Genomic DNA, 13197 nt, shown 5'->3' on the forward strand with positions numbered 1-13197 from the left:
CCCCTGCTCTACACTGCTCAGGCTCCAGGTTGCTCTGCAGGGGAACTGTCTAAAGCAGGCCCTGGGTTGCGTGCACTTCCTGGGTCTAATCTGCTCAGGTTGAGGTTCTTGGGTACTCCACAAAGGCACAGACTCCGTGGGTCCTGCGTTTTGTGCCCTTTCCAGGTCCGAGCAGCTCAGGTGACCAGGTGCTTAGCAAGCACACACTCCCCAGGTGCGGTGCGTCTTATCGCCTCCCCCGTCCCAGCCACTTACATTCCTGGGTGCACAGCGGGAGTGCCATCTCAGGTGTGCAGTGTGTCTCTCTGGGGAGCTGATCTCTGGCTACGACCCTCCCAGCGGATGTCAACTGTCCAGGACCCAGTAAGACTTGGTTAGCAACTAGGAGCCTGCTCGCAGTTTGGTAGAGGATGCCCTCTCTGGGACTGAGATTGCCCCTTTCTGGCTCTGGCTGCCTCCCTGCCTCCGGCGGGGGATGGCCAGTCTGCAACGGGTTATCTCTCCTTTGGTATTCGCTCAGTCCTTTGTTCTGTGAGCAGGCCTGGCAGTGCCTTAGGTTAGGGCTTTTCGAGGCAAAGTTCTCTCTCTCTTTTCTCTCTCTCTCTCTCTGGTTATCCCACAGTTTGGGTTGCTATCCCACGTTAGCTCCCTCAGATTGCCCTCACGGCATTCAGGCCCGGTCCTTACCCTAAGCAATGCAGCTCCTGCCTCCCTGTTTAGCCCCCGCTGGCTGGTGGCAGACCCGAGCATCTGGGCTACTTCTCCGCTGGGAGTTGCCGTTAGGCATGTGGGTTTTGTTTATTTATTTATCCTCCCGGTTATGTTGAGGTTCCAACACTGAGGTTCCACTCTGAGATTCCAACACTCCCCACAGATCCACCAGTGAGAGGGTTTCCTCATGTTTGGAAACTTCTCTTTTACAACTCCCTCATGGGATGGGTCTCCATTCCTAACTCTTTTGTCTCTCTTTTTACCTTTTGTATTTTGTCCTACCTCCTTTTGAAGACAATGGGCTGCCTTTCTGGGTGCCTGGTGTCCTCTGCCAGCATTCAGAAGTTATTTTGTGAAATTTGCTCAGCGTTCAAATGTTCTTTCGATGAATTTGTGGGGGAGAAAATGGTCTCCCCATCCTATCTTAGGGGCCATCTTAGGGGTCATCTTAGGACCGCCCCTAGTCCTTTAAATCTATTTCTCACTTCCACTGTGTAATTGTAAGGGATTTGATTTAGTTCATACCTGAATGGTCTAGTGGTTTTCCCTACTTTCTTCCACTTAAGTCTGAATTTGGCAATAAGGAATTCATGATCTGAGCCACAGTCAGCTCCTGGTCTTGTTTTTGCTGACAGAATAGAGTTTCTTCATCTTCGGCTGCAAAGAATATAATCAATCTGATTTCAGTATTGACCATCTGGTGATGTCCATGTATAGAATCTTCTTGTGTGTTGTTGGAAGAGGGTGTTGTGTTCTCATGGCAAAACTCTGTTAGCCTTTGCCCTGCTTCATTCTGTACTCCAAGGCTAAATTTGCCTGTTACTCCAGGTGTTTCTTGACTTCCTACTTTTGCATTCCAGTCCTCTACAATGAAAAGAACATCTTTTTGGGGTGTTAGTTCTAGAAGGTCTTGTAGGTCTTCGTAGAACCATTCAACTTCGGCTTCTTCAGCATTATTGGTCAGGGCATAGACTTGGATTACTGTGATATTGAATGGTTTGCCTTGGAAACGAACAGAGATCATTCTGTCATTTTTGAGATGGCATCCAAATACTGCATTTTGGACTCTTTGGTTGCCTATGATGGCTATTCCATTCCATTCCAAGAATCTCTAAGGGATTCCTGCCCACAGTAGTAGATATAATGGTCATCTGAGTTAAATTTACCCACTCCAGTCCATTTTAGTTCGCTGATTCCTAAAATGTCAACATCCATTCTGGCCATCTCCTGTTTGACCACTTCCAATTTGCCTTGATTCGTGAACCTAACATTCCAGATTCCTATGCAGTATTGCTCTTTACAGCATCGGACCTTGCTTCCATCACCAGTCACATCCACAATTGGGTGTTGTCTTTGCTTTGGCTCCATCTCTTCATTCTCTCTGGAGTTATTTCTCTTCTGATCTCCAGTAGCATATGGGGCACCTACCGACCTGGGGAGTTCCTCTTTCAGTGTCCTATCATTTTGCCTTTCCGTACTGTTCATGGGGTTCTCAAGGCAAGAATACTGAAGTGGTTTGCCATTCCCTTCTCCAGTGGACCACATGGTGGAGAGTCAGAACTCTCCACCATGACGCATCTGTCTTTGGTGGCCTTACACTCCATGGCTCATAGTTTCATTGAGTTTGACAAGGCTGTGGTCCATGTGATTAGATTGGTTAGTTTCCTGTGACTGTGGTTTTCAGTCTGTCTGCCCTGTAATGGAGAAGGATAAGAGGCTTATGGAAGCTTCCTGATGGGAGTCTGACAGAGGGGAAAACTGGGTCTTGTTCTGATGGCCCTATCATGCTCAGTAAATTTTGAATCCAATTTTTTGTTGATGGGTGGAGCTACGTTCCCTCACTGTTATTTACCTGGCACCAAACTATGGTGGAGGTGATGAAGATAATGGTGGCCTCCTTCAAAAGATCCTGAGTGTAGCATGTACTGCTTCACTCAGGGCTCCCAACCCTGCAGCAGACCACCACTGAGCCCACTCCTCAAGTGGAGACTCCTGGACACTCACAGGCAAGTCTGGGTCAGTCTCCTCTGGGGTCACTGCTCCTTTCTCCTGGGTCCTGGTGCACAAGGTTCTGTTTGTGCCCTCCAAAGGTTTATTTCCCAGTTCTGTGTAAGTTCTGGCAGCTCTATGGTGGGGTTAATGGTGACCTTCTCCTCCTAATTTCCTTTAGGATTGACTTGTTTGATCTCCTTGCAATTCAAGGGACTCTCAAGAGTTTTCTCCAGCACCACAGTTCGAAAGAATCAATTCTTCAGCACTGGGCCTTCTTTTTTACTGTACAAAATCCCCTGAATATAGTAATATACTTGATATGGAAGAGGTATATAATACTTGTAACAGTCTATCTTAGTACACTGGATTAGATGAACCAACCTTCTGTCTTTTGCAAAATGTAGGTAGTAATAGAAGCTACCTCATAGAGGTGTCTTAGGAGTTTTGAAGTTTATGTAAGATAATACATATACCAGGTACAAAGAACAGTGCTTGGTACCTAAGTGCTCAATGAATGGTTGCTCTTTTAAAAATTTGTGTTGCAATGTAATGTTACTGCTGCTGCTGCTAAGTTGCTTCAGTCATGTCCGACTCTAGCAACCCCATGGACCGCAGCCCATCAGACTCCTCTGTCCATGGGACTTTCTAGGCAAAAGTACTGGAGTAGGGTGCCATTGCCTTCTCCGGTAATGTTACTATTATATGCTAAATTATCATAGTGTATTTTTAATTTCATGTGAGAATTGTAACATCTGTTTTTAAGATTTAGGATGGGATCTGTCCCATCACAAATTTTTCAATGTGTTCAACAAGAAAGAAAACCAGTGAAAAGATGATGTAACCCCATTCTATGTCTCCCTTGTTGACAAAGTGCTGAGATCTATGATTATTTGAAGATTCTAAATATAGAGCATTGATGACCCAAAAGTTCTTCTCAGATTTCATTTTTTCTAATAGCGTCTGAAAAAATACTCCCAGGAGTGTCAACTCTTAGTGTCAAGTTAGCTGGTTTTGCATTTACAGTAGTGTATTGCATTTTATCACATTAACTTTATCTCACGAGTCTATTCATGTCTAGTCTGCCTTGGTCATAAGAAATGCGTTATCTAATTACTTATTCAGTCTCTTTGCTAATATGGAAATAAGCAATTTATTTCATTGGCTAAGTCACTAAAACAGACATCATCATGTGTGCATGCATCGCTTTAGTCATGTCCAACTCTGTGTGACCCCATGGACTGTATCTCGCCAGGCTCCTCTGTCCATGTGATTCTCAGCAAGAATGCTGGAGTGGGTTGCCGTGCTCTCCTTCCAGGGACCCAAGGATCAAACCCATATTTCTTACCTCTCCTGCATTGGCAGGCAGGGTCTTTACCATTAGCACCACCTGGGAAGCCCATCACTGGGTCTCTGTTAATTCTGGCTAAGATGCAGAACTGAACAATACTTTCATGTGTACTTCCTTCTATGACTTCAGAATTTTCCTGTTGCTGAATTGACACTGATGAATTTTAATATATGATTATAAAACTCCTTTAAGGTTTTTAAATAAAATTCCTCAATAAATCCATCTTGATTTTTACACTGTTGTTCTTGGTACTGAGCCTCTTCACTTTTTTCTTGTTTGAGATCTTGAGAAACTGCAAATTTTATTGGGTAAGTGAGAGTCTATACGTACATTGATTTTCAAATTAGCAGGATCAACATGAGATGTATAGTATATTCAGAGAACCTATTCTAATCTCCCCCTTCCTTCTTTCCCTTCTTACTGGTGGATTTGATTCATGCTTCATGAGAAATAGAAGTAAATGGACACTTTCTCATTTTCCTTTCACTGTGTCTCATTTTCCTCTCACTGTGTCTCTGCAGCCTCTTGAATCAGCACCCACAGTCTTTCATCCGCTATCATAGGAGGAAGCATACCTGTTCCTAAATAAAGCCAACCCTTTTCTTGTGCTCTGTACCTCATCCTCTTTCACTTTCTCAAAGACTTTACTCCCACAAATAGACGTCTCTCTCCTGAATTATCAGTTTCCCTCTTTTTAGGGGGTTGTGTCCTTCAGCCAACAAACCTGCTCTTGACCTCCCATTCCTGTCTAGTTGCTACCCCATTTTCCTGCTCTCTCACAGAAAAACTTCTCAAATGAATGCCTTTCCCCACCGCATCACCTATTTTCAGTCCATTTCATATAGGCCTTTGTTCTCCCCACTACACCTGAAACTTCTAAAAGATTCATCAGTGACCTCCATGTTACCAGACTCAGTGGTCACATTTTGCCTTCATCTATGTAACCACTCAGTGGCTTTTCTCCCAAGTGACCATGATCTCCTCGAAATTTTTCTTGGCTTCTGTGATACTCTGCATGCATGTGTATGTGCTAAGTCATGATATGTTTCTTCAGTCATGTTCAACTCTTTGCCACTCTATGGACGGTAGCCCTCCAGGCTCCTCTGTCCATGGGGTTCTCTAAGCAAGAATACTGAAATGGGTTGCCATGGCCTCCTCCAGGGGATCTTCCCCGCCTAGAGATCAAACCCACGTCTCTTATGACTCCTGCATTGACAGGCAGGTTCTTTACCACTAGCACCATGTGGGAAGCCACTTTGTGACACCCTACGCCCCTGATTTTCCTATGTCACTGCCTAGTGACTATTATAGACTGGTAACTTCAGAGTGTGTATATCCACATCTAACCTTCCCCAGGATCCCAACTTGTGTATCTAAATGCAATTCAGCATCTCCACTTAGATGTCTCGTGAGCATCTCATATCCGTTTATTATGATGATCTTTACATGTAAATAAATATATGTTTAGAATCCTTTTTCTCTTCACTCTGCTTAGTGGTCTCTTCCCTCATCTTTTCTCTTTATTTCCTGCTCCTTCTCCTAAACCAGTCCCCAATAATTTAGATCCCTTGGTGATTCCATAGCACCCAGTAATTTGCCTTTGTGGTAATTAGCACACTTACAGTCAATTAGTCAAATATATGATTATCTGTTTAATGTCAACCTTGTGCTTTTAGCCTTTAAAATTTCTGAGACCACAGGTTTTCCATGTTGTCCACTATCTCTTCAGGGCTCAACTCAGTGCTTGAGCATATTAGGGCCACTATAAATATACTTATTTCTTATCTTTGTACATCTAGGTTGTTCCTATTTTTCACCACTACAAGCAGTTCTACAATGAACTTTCATGTAGCTAAATCTTTGACACGTCTTTAATCATGTGCTTTTAAAAATCCCTAGAAATAGAATCATTGGTTTTATAATGAGATGCACATTTTCAAGGTTTTTTGCTAAGGGTGACAGTCTGAAAAATAGCCATCATTAACTTCTCCTCTCCCTATACAAGCATGCCACTCATCTGTCAATAAGTGGTGTCTCTAGAGAACACACTTATCGTTGCCGAGGGGGAGGGATGAGGAGGGAATGGAGTGGGAGGCTGGGGTTAGCAGATGCAAGCTGTTATATACAGAATGGATAATCAAAAAGGTCCTATAGGATAGCATGAGGATCTGTATTCAATGCCATGTAATAAGCCATTATGGAAAAGAATATAAAAAAGAATGTATGTATGTGTGTAACTGAATCACTTTGCTGTACAGCAAAAATTAATACAACATTGTAGATCAACTATACTTCAATAATAAATAACAAATTAAAATTTTAAAAAGTGATGTCTCAGGACTTCCCTCATCATCCAGTGGTTAAGAAACTGCCTTTCAATGCAGGGGATGTGGGTTCAATCCCTGGTCAGGGAACTAAGATCCCATAAGCCTCAAAGCAGTCAAGCTCATGTGCTGCAACTACTGAAGCCTGCTTGCTCTGGAGCCCATGTGGCACAACGAGAGAGCCCAAGCTGCAACGAAAGATCCCACATGATGCAACTAAGACATGACACAAACAAAAATAAGTGATGTCTCCTTTCCTTATCCTTGAGTGACTTACTTTGACGTTCAGAATGAGGTGAAAATAGGATTGCCAGGTAAAATACAAGATGCTCAGTAAAATTAGAATATCAAACAAACAGTAAAGTGGGACATACTTATACTAAAATATTATTTGTGATTTATCTGACATTCAAATTTAACTGGGTATTCTGTACCATTTTATTGATGTGTAGCTGATTTAGTTGGCTTATTGGAAAAGACTCTGATGCTGGGAGGGATTGGGGGCAAGAGGAGAAGGGGACGACAGAGGATGAGATGGCTGGATGGCATCACTGACATGATGGACGTGAGTCTGAGTGAATTCTGGGAGTTGATGATGGACAGGGAGGCCTGGCAGGCTGCGATTCATGGGATTGCAAAGAGTCGGACACAACTGAGCGACTGAACTAAACTGAACTGATTTATAAGATATTATATTCATGTGTACAGCATAATGACTCAATATTTTTGCATATTATGCTCAATTGTAAGTTATTACAAGATAATGGCTATAATTCCCTGTGCTATACAATATATTCTTGTTGCTTATCTATTTTATACACAGTAGTTTGTATATGTTAATCCCATATTCCTAATTTGTCTTTCCCCCTCTACCTCCCCGCTTTGGTAACCACAAGTTTGTTTTCTGTATCTGTTTGTGTTTCTGTTTTGCACATACAATAATTTGTATAATTTTTTAGATTCCACATGTAAGTGGTATCCTATAGTATTTATCTTTCCCTGTCTGATTTATGTCACTAACATAATATATTCTCTAGGTCCATCCACATTGCTACAAATGGCAGAATTTCATTCTTCTTATGACAGTCTTCTTAATCCATTTGTCTGTTGATGGACACCTGGGTTGCATCCATGTCCTGGCTGCTATAAATAGTGCTCAATGAACATTGGGGTGCACGTATATTTTTGAATTAGTATTTTCATTTTTTAGAGATATATACTCAAGAGTGGTGAAGGCAATGGCACCCCACTCCAGTACTCTTGCCTGGAAAATCCCATGGATGGAGGAACCTGGTGGGCTGCAATTCGTAGGGTCACTAAGAGTTGGACACGACTGAGTGACTTCACTTTCACTTTTCACTTTTATGAACTGGAGAAGGAAGTGGCAACCCACTCCAGTGTTCTTGCCTGGAGAATCCCAGGGACAGGAGAGCCTGGTGGGCTGCCGTCTATGGGGTCGCACAGAGTCGGACACGACTAAAGCGACTTAGCAGCAGCAGCATACTCAAGAGTAGAATTGCTGGGTCATATGGTAGTCCTATTTTTGGGTTTTTGAGTATGCTCCATACTGTTTTCCACAGTAGCTGCACCAATTTACTTCCCCACCAATAGTTTACAAAGGTTCCTGTTTTCCCATTTCCTTACTAATATGATATTTGTAGACTTTTTGATAATAACCATTCTGACAGGTGTAAAGTATATCCCATTGTGATTTGCATTTAAGAATCAGCGATGTTGAGCATCTTTTTATGAGGCATTCAGTATTTTTATTTGCTAAATATAGAAACACTAGTATGAAGACACTATTGCTATTCCAGGCCTAGCCTTATTTTTTAAATTATTTTTTAATTGGAGGAAATTGCCTTACAGTGTTGTGTTGGTTTTTGCTATACAACAGTGTGAATCAGCAGACCTAGCCTTTGAGAGACATAGCAGTTTCTCCTGTTGCTATCTAGAAACCAGCTACTACTACTGCTACTAAGTCACTTCAGTCGTGTCCGACTCTGTGCGATCCCACAGACGGCAGCCCACCAGGCTCCCCTGTCCCTGGGATTCTCCAGGCAAGAACACTGGAGTGGGTTGCCATTTCCTCCAATGCATGAAAGTGAAAAGTGAAAGTGAAGTCACTCAGTCATGTCCGACTCTTAGCAACCCCATGGACTGCAGCCTACCAGGCTCCTCCATCCATGGGATTTTCCAGGCAAGAGTACTGGAGTGGGGTGCTATCGCCTTCTCCGAGAAACCAGCTAGCATTCTGTAAAGAATTTGCCCTAGACTCCTGAATGAATAGAGGTCAGCTAGGGAAGCCAGGGGGATGAGCAGTCACTTGACATGTTTCAGCCCTAGCGGAGCTCCCAGGCCCAGAGCTGGGGGGTGGGGTATAGAGGATTTCTCATCTAATACCCAGGTAGATTTCAGAATTGTTATAAACCTGTTCTCTGTGTTGTTGAATAGGAGCATCCATGGTGACTTTCCTGTCCACTTCTCACCATTGAATGCCTGGTAGGGGTGGAAGGGTGGAGGCAAGTTGGGAAAGTTCACAGTTCACAGCTTTCTAGACCCAGAGGAGCTGCAGTCACATCTTAGCATGATTCAGGTCATGAAATATTGAGCTTTTTAAAAATTTAATTCCAAAGTGGGTATTTCTTTTATTATTTAAAACATTTAAAAAATTTTTTAATTTTATACTGGAGTATAGTTGATTAAGGGGCTTCACAGGTGGTTCAGTGGTAAAGAATCTGCCTGCCAAGCGGGAGACACAGGTTTGATCCTTGGGTAGGGAAGATCCCCTGGAGAAGGAAATAGAAACCCACTCCAGTATTCTTGCCTGGGAAATCCCATGGGCAGAGGGGCCTGGCAGTCTACAGTCCATGGGGTCACAAAGAGTCAGATACAACTTAGCGACTAAACAACAACAAAGTTGGTTAATAATGTTGTGTTAACTTTAGATGTACAGCAAAATGATTCAGATATACATATACACCTATCTATTCTTTTTCAAATTCTTTTTTCCCATTTAGGTTGTTACAGATTATTGAGCAGAATTCCCTGGGCTATATAGTATGTTTTTTGTGAGTTAGAAATATTGAACTTTGAGGCTGATGCTGTCTTGGAATGAGACTTTGAGGTGTCTTGGGAGATGGTCTGTTTTGTTTTGTTTTGCATGAGAAAGAATATAAATAATTTGTGGCCAGAGGGAAGACTTTGTTGGATTAAATATGGTCACAAATTCTTTGTCACTCCTCAGATCAAGAAGGTAAAATTTGTTTCTTCTCCCACAGGAACTCTCGGCTGGATTTGTGACTTGCTTGAAGAAACAGAATGTGATGGATGTGAAGCTGTGTGACTTTCAGCTTTTTGAAACATAATTAAAAGTCATGATTTAGAGCATTTGCCAATTTCTAAGAATCCACCTGAAATGCAGAAGACACAGGAAATGTAGGTTTGATCCCTAGGTCAGGAAGACCCCCTGTAGAGGAAATGGCAACACACTCCAGTGTGCCTGCCTGAAAAATCCTGTGGACAAAGGAGCCTGGTGGGCTATGGTCCAAAGGGTTGCAAAGAGTTGGACACGATTGAATAACTGAGCACATGGTGTAAGTGCTGCCAGCATGACTGATTTCGAGCTACCAATGTGATATCACAGAGCATGTAGTTGGAAAGAGATAGCATATATGACCAATGGGCTCCAGCATACCATCGCTTCCAGACTTACTCCTTAAGAGATCTGTCAGCTTCCATTTTTGCTTTCTTGGAATCCAGTTGACATGAAGGATCCTTGGGCTAGGCTTTTGAATGATGAGAGGCCAAATGGAAAGAAAGGCCATGTGGAAAAGAAAAGAAGCCTTAGGCGATCCATCCCTAGCTGGGCTCCCAGATGAGTGCAGCTGCATGCTTGGCCTCAGCCAACATTCCATGACATGAAAGACCACGCAGCCAACTCACAGAAATGTGAGACACAATACATTGTTGTAGATTTAAGCGACTACATTTTGGAATATTTTAATTAGTCAGCAATAGGTAACTGGAAACATGTATTGCCAAGCCATTGTAAAACAATTTTCACATTTTACTCCTATGTTAGCAATGTGGCTCAGCTGGTAAAGAATCTATCTGCAATGTGGGAGACCTGGGAAGATCCCCTGAAGAAGGGAAAGGCTACCCACTCCAGTATTTTGGCCTGGAGAATTCCATGGACTTTATAGTCCGTGGGGTCTCACAGAGTCAGACATGTCTAAGCAACTTTCACTTTCACTAGCAATGTACAAGAGTGCCTTGTTCTTTGCACATCAGCCTGCGCTTTGCATTATCATTCACCAGGTTGATAAGTTAAAAAATGTACTTTGCAGTTTAGCTTATATTCTTTGAAAATGAATTTGAATAGTTTTTCAGATGCTTATTGGCCATAAATTGGCTGTGCTCTCTGTTCATTTTTCTCTTGATTTGTAAGGGCTCTTTATATTTTAATAGGGCTTCTCAGGTGGCTCAATGGTAAGTTATCTGCCTGCAGTGTGGAAGACACAGGTTTGATACCTGGGTCAGGAATATCGCCTGGAGAAGGAAATGGCAACCCGCTGTAGTATTGTTGCCTGGGAAATACCAAGGACAGAGGAGCCTGGCAGGCTGTAGCCCATGGGATCACAAAATAATCAGACATGACTTAGCGAGTAAACAAAAACAATATAGTTGGTTAACAATTTTGTGTATAGTAACAACAAATGGACAATATTTTGCAATGTATGTGGCTACCTAATTTGCTTGTATGTTCTTTGCAGTAAAAAGCTTAAACTATTTGTATGAAAAAATGATGCCTATGGCAGTTTTCTGCAAGTTTCTTATAACATGATCATTTTCAATTTTGGCATATTTGTTTTTTTAGTATTTCTCACTGTATTCTAATATTTCCCCTGGATTTCTTATTAGTGATTTTATTCAAATGAAATCTTCAGCTGAAACCCAGTACAAAATACACTCTCTCCATTCCACTCCTCATTCCAATTTAAACAACACTGGCTTAGGCCACTGCGGTAGGTTAATTCTTCAGCCATCCTTGTATTAAATACTATGGAAAACCTTTGCATAAACAGCTTGCCAATTTTAATTTCACAAATTTGAAGGTGTGATTTTAAAATGTTATCAGTTTACACAAATTTTGAATAATATGAATCTTTAAAAACAAAAAGTATTTAAAATTGTATTGGATTCTGGAACAAAAATAGGAGCATGCTGTGCTATGCTATGCTATGCTAAGTCACTTTAGTCGTGTCCGACTCTGTGTGACCCCATAAACGGCAGCCCACCAGGCTCCCCCGTCCCTGGGATTCTCCAGGCAAGAACACTGGAGTGGGTTGCCATTTCCTTTTCCAGTGCATGAAAGTGAAAAGTGAAAGTGAAGTTGCTCAGTCGTGTCTGACTCTTAGCGACCCCATGGACTGCAGCCCACCAGGCTCCTCCAGCCATGGGATTTTCCAGGCAAGAGTACTGGAGTGGGGTGCCATTGCCTTCTCTGAAATAGGAGCATAATGGGAAAATTAATGAAATCTGAGTAAAATCTTAAATTCAGTGAATATTGCCCATGTTAGTTTCTTAGTTTTGACAAATGTACTATAGTAACGTTAGGTGTTAATGATAGGGAAAACTGGGTAAGGGGTATAAGGAAAGTCAATACTATCTTTGCAAAACTTTTCTATAAATCTAAAATTATTTCCAAAGAAAAAGTTTAGTTTTGAAAAAAAACACACTAAAAATTTACTCTAAGAAATGCTCTGTAATGTTGTAGGATTATTTATTATTATTATTATGAGAATACTATTTCTTACATTATATTGTTCTTTGGGTGGGATAATCTGTCTAGAATTATGCAAGTTTTAAATTGTGTAATATTTTAAGATCTTTATCTCATGGATATAATTCACTGCCATATGAACTGTATAGTTAAATCCCATTTTAAAAATTGAAATAGGAAAAATTGAAGATGTAAGCCTTCAATTTTTAAGCTAAAAGAACTTCCTTCTCCCAATTAAGAGTGAAAAACAGAACTAAAACTCTCTCTCTTCCAGTTTCTGACATTAGAATTGTGGCAGCAAAACCTTATCATTCTATGTGATCTCTGGACAAGTATGTGATTAAAGACATGGATTAGCAACTCGTTTCTTACATGGTATTGCCAGTCCAGGTTCGATGCACGATACTGGATTCTTGGGGCTAGTGCACTAGGACGACCCAGAGGGATGGTATGGGGAGGGAGGAGGGAGGAGGGTTCAGGATGGGGAACACATGTATACCTGTGGCGGATTCATTTTGATATTTGGCAAAACTAATACAATTATGTAAAGTTTAAAAATAAAATTAGAAAAAAAAAAAAAAAAGGCAAAACACAGCTATCATCCAAAAAAAAAAAAAAGACATGGATTAAAGTGTGGAATCTGGAAGCTAGGTCATCAGGTAAGGCTTGATCTATACTCTGAGGCAGAAATGTAAGCATGGAAATCCAAACCTTGCAGGCACAATTTTTATTAGAAGTTTGGCTTTTGTCCATGCAATTGGTAGGATTTCCCACCTCCTCCCTCCCACATTTCTGTGTTCTCTTCCATCACAGCAAGTGTCTTGGGAGTGGGGTGTTTTAGTTTGTCATCATTTCGCATTCCTTTTTAGGTTTCTTTGCAGATTAAAATGGAGGAGCCTGGTAGGCTGCAGTCCATGGGGTCGCTAAGAGTCGGCTAAGACTGAGCAACTTCCCTTTCACTTTTCACTTTCATGCATTGGAGAAGGAAATGGCAACCCACTCCAGTATTCTTGCCTGGAGAATCCCACGGACGGGGG

The 13197-nt window shown here is 41.8% G+C and overlaps 1 long non-coding RNA gene across 4 annotated transcripts in view; it reads left to right on the forward strand.

Moving 5' to 3' along the window:
• Window positions 1-9845, forward strand: part of LOC104998467 — a 98304-nt gene extending 88459 nt beyond the window's left edge. For all 4 annotated transcript variants that reach the window (XR_826462.1, XR_826463.1, XR_826464.1 and 1 more), the window contains one exon: window positions 9657-9845. This is a non-coding gene — a long non-coding RNA (uncharacterized LOC104998467). The remainder of the gene's footprint in view (window positions 1-9656) is intronic.
• Window positions 9846-13197: the final 3352 nt, after the last annotated feature.

Source organism: Bison bison, unplaced genomic scaffold, assembly GCF_000754665.1.
Source record: "Bison bison bison isolate TAMUID 2011002044 unplaced genomic scaffold, Bison_UMD1.0 scf7180017864330, whole genome shotgun sequence".
Lineage (NCBI taxonomy): Eukaryota > Metazoa > Chordata > Mammalia > Artiodactyla > Bovidae > Bison > Bison bison.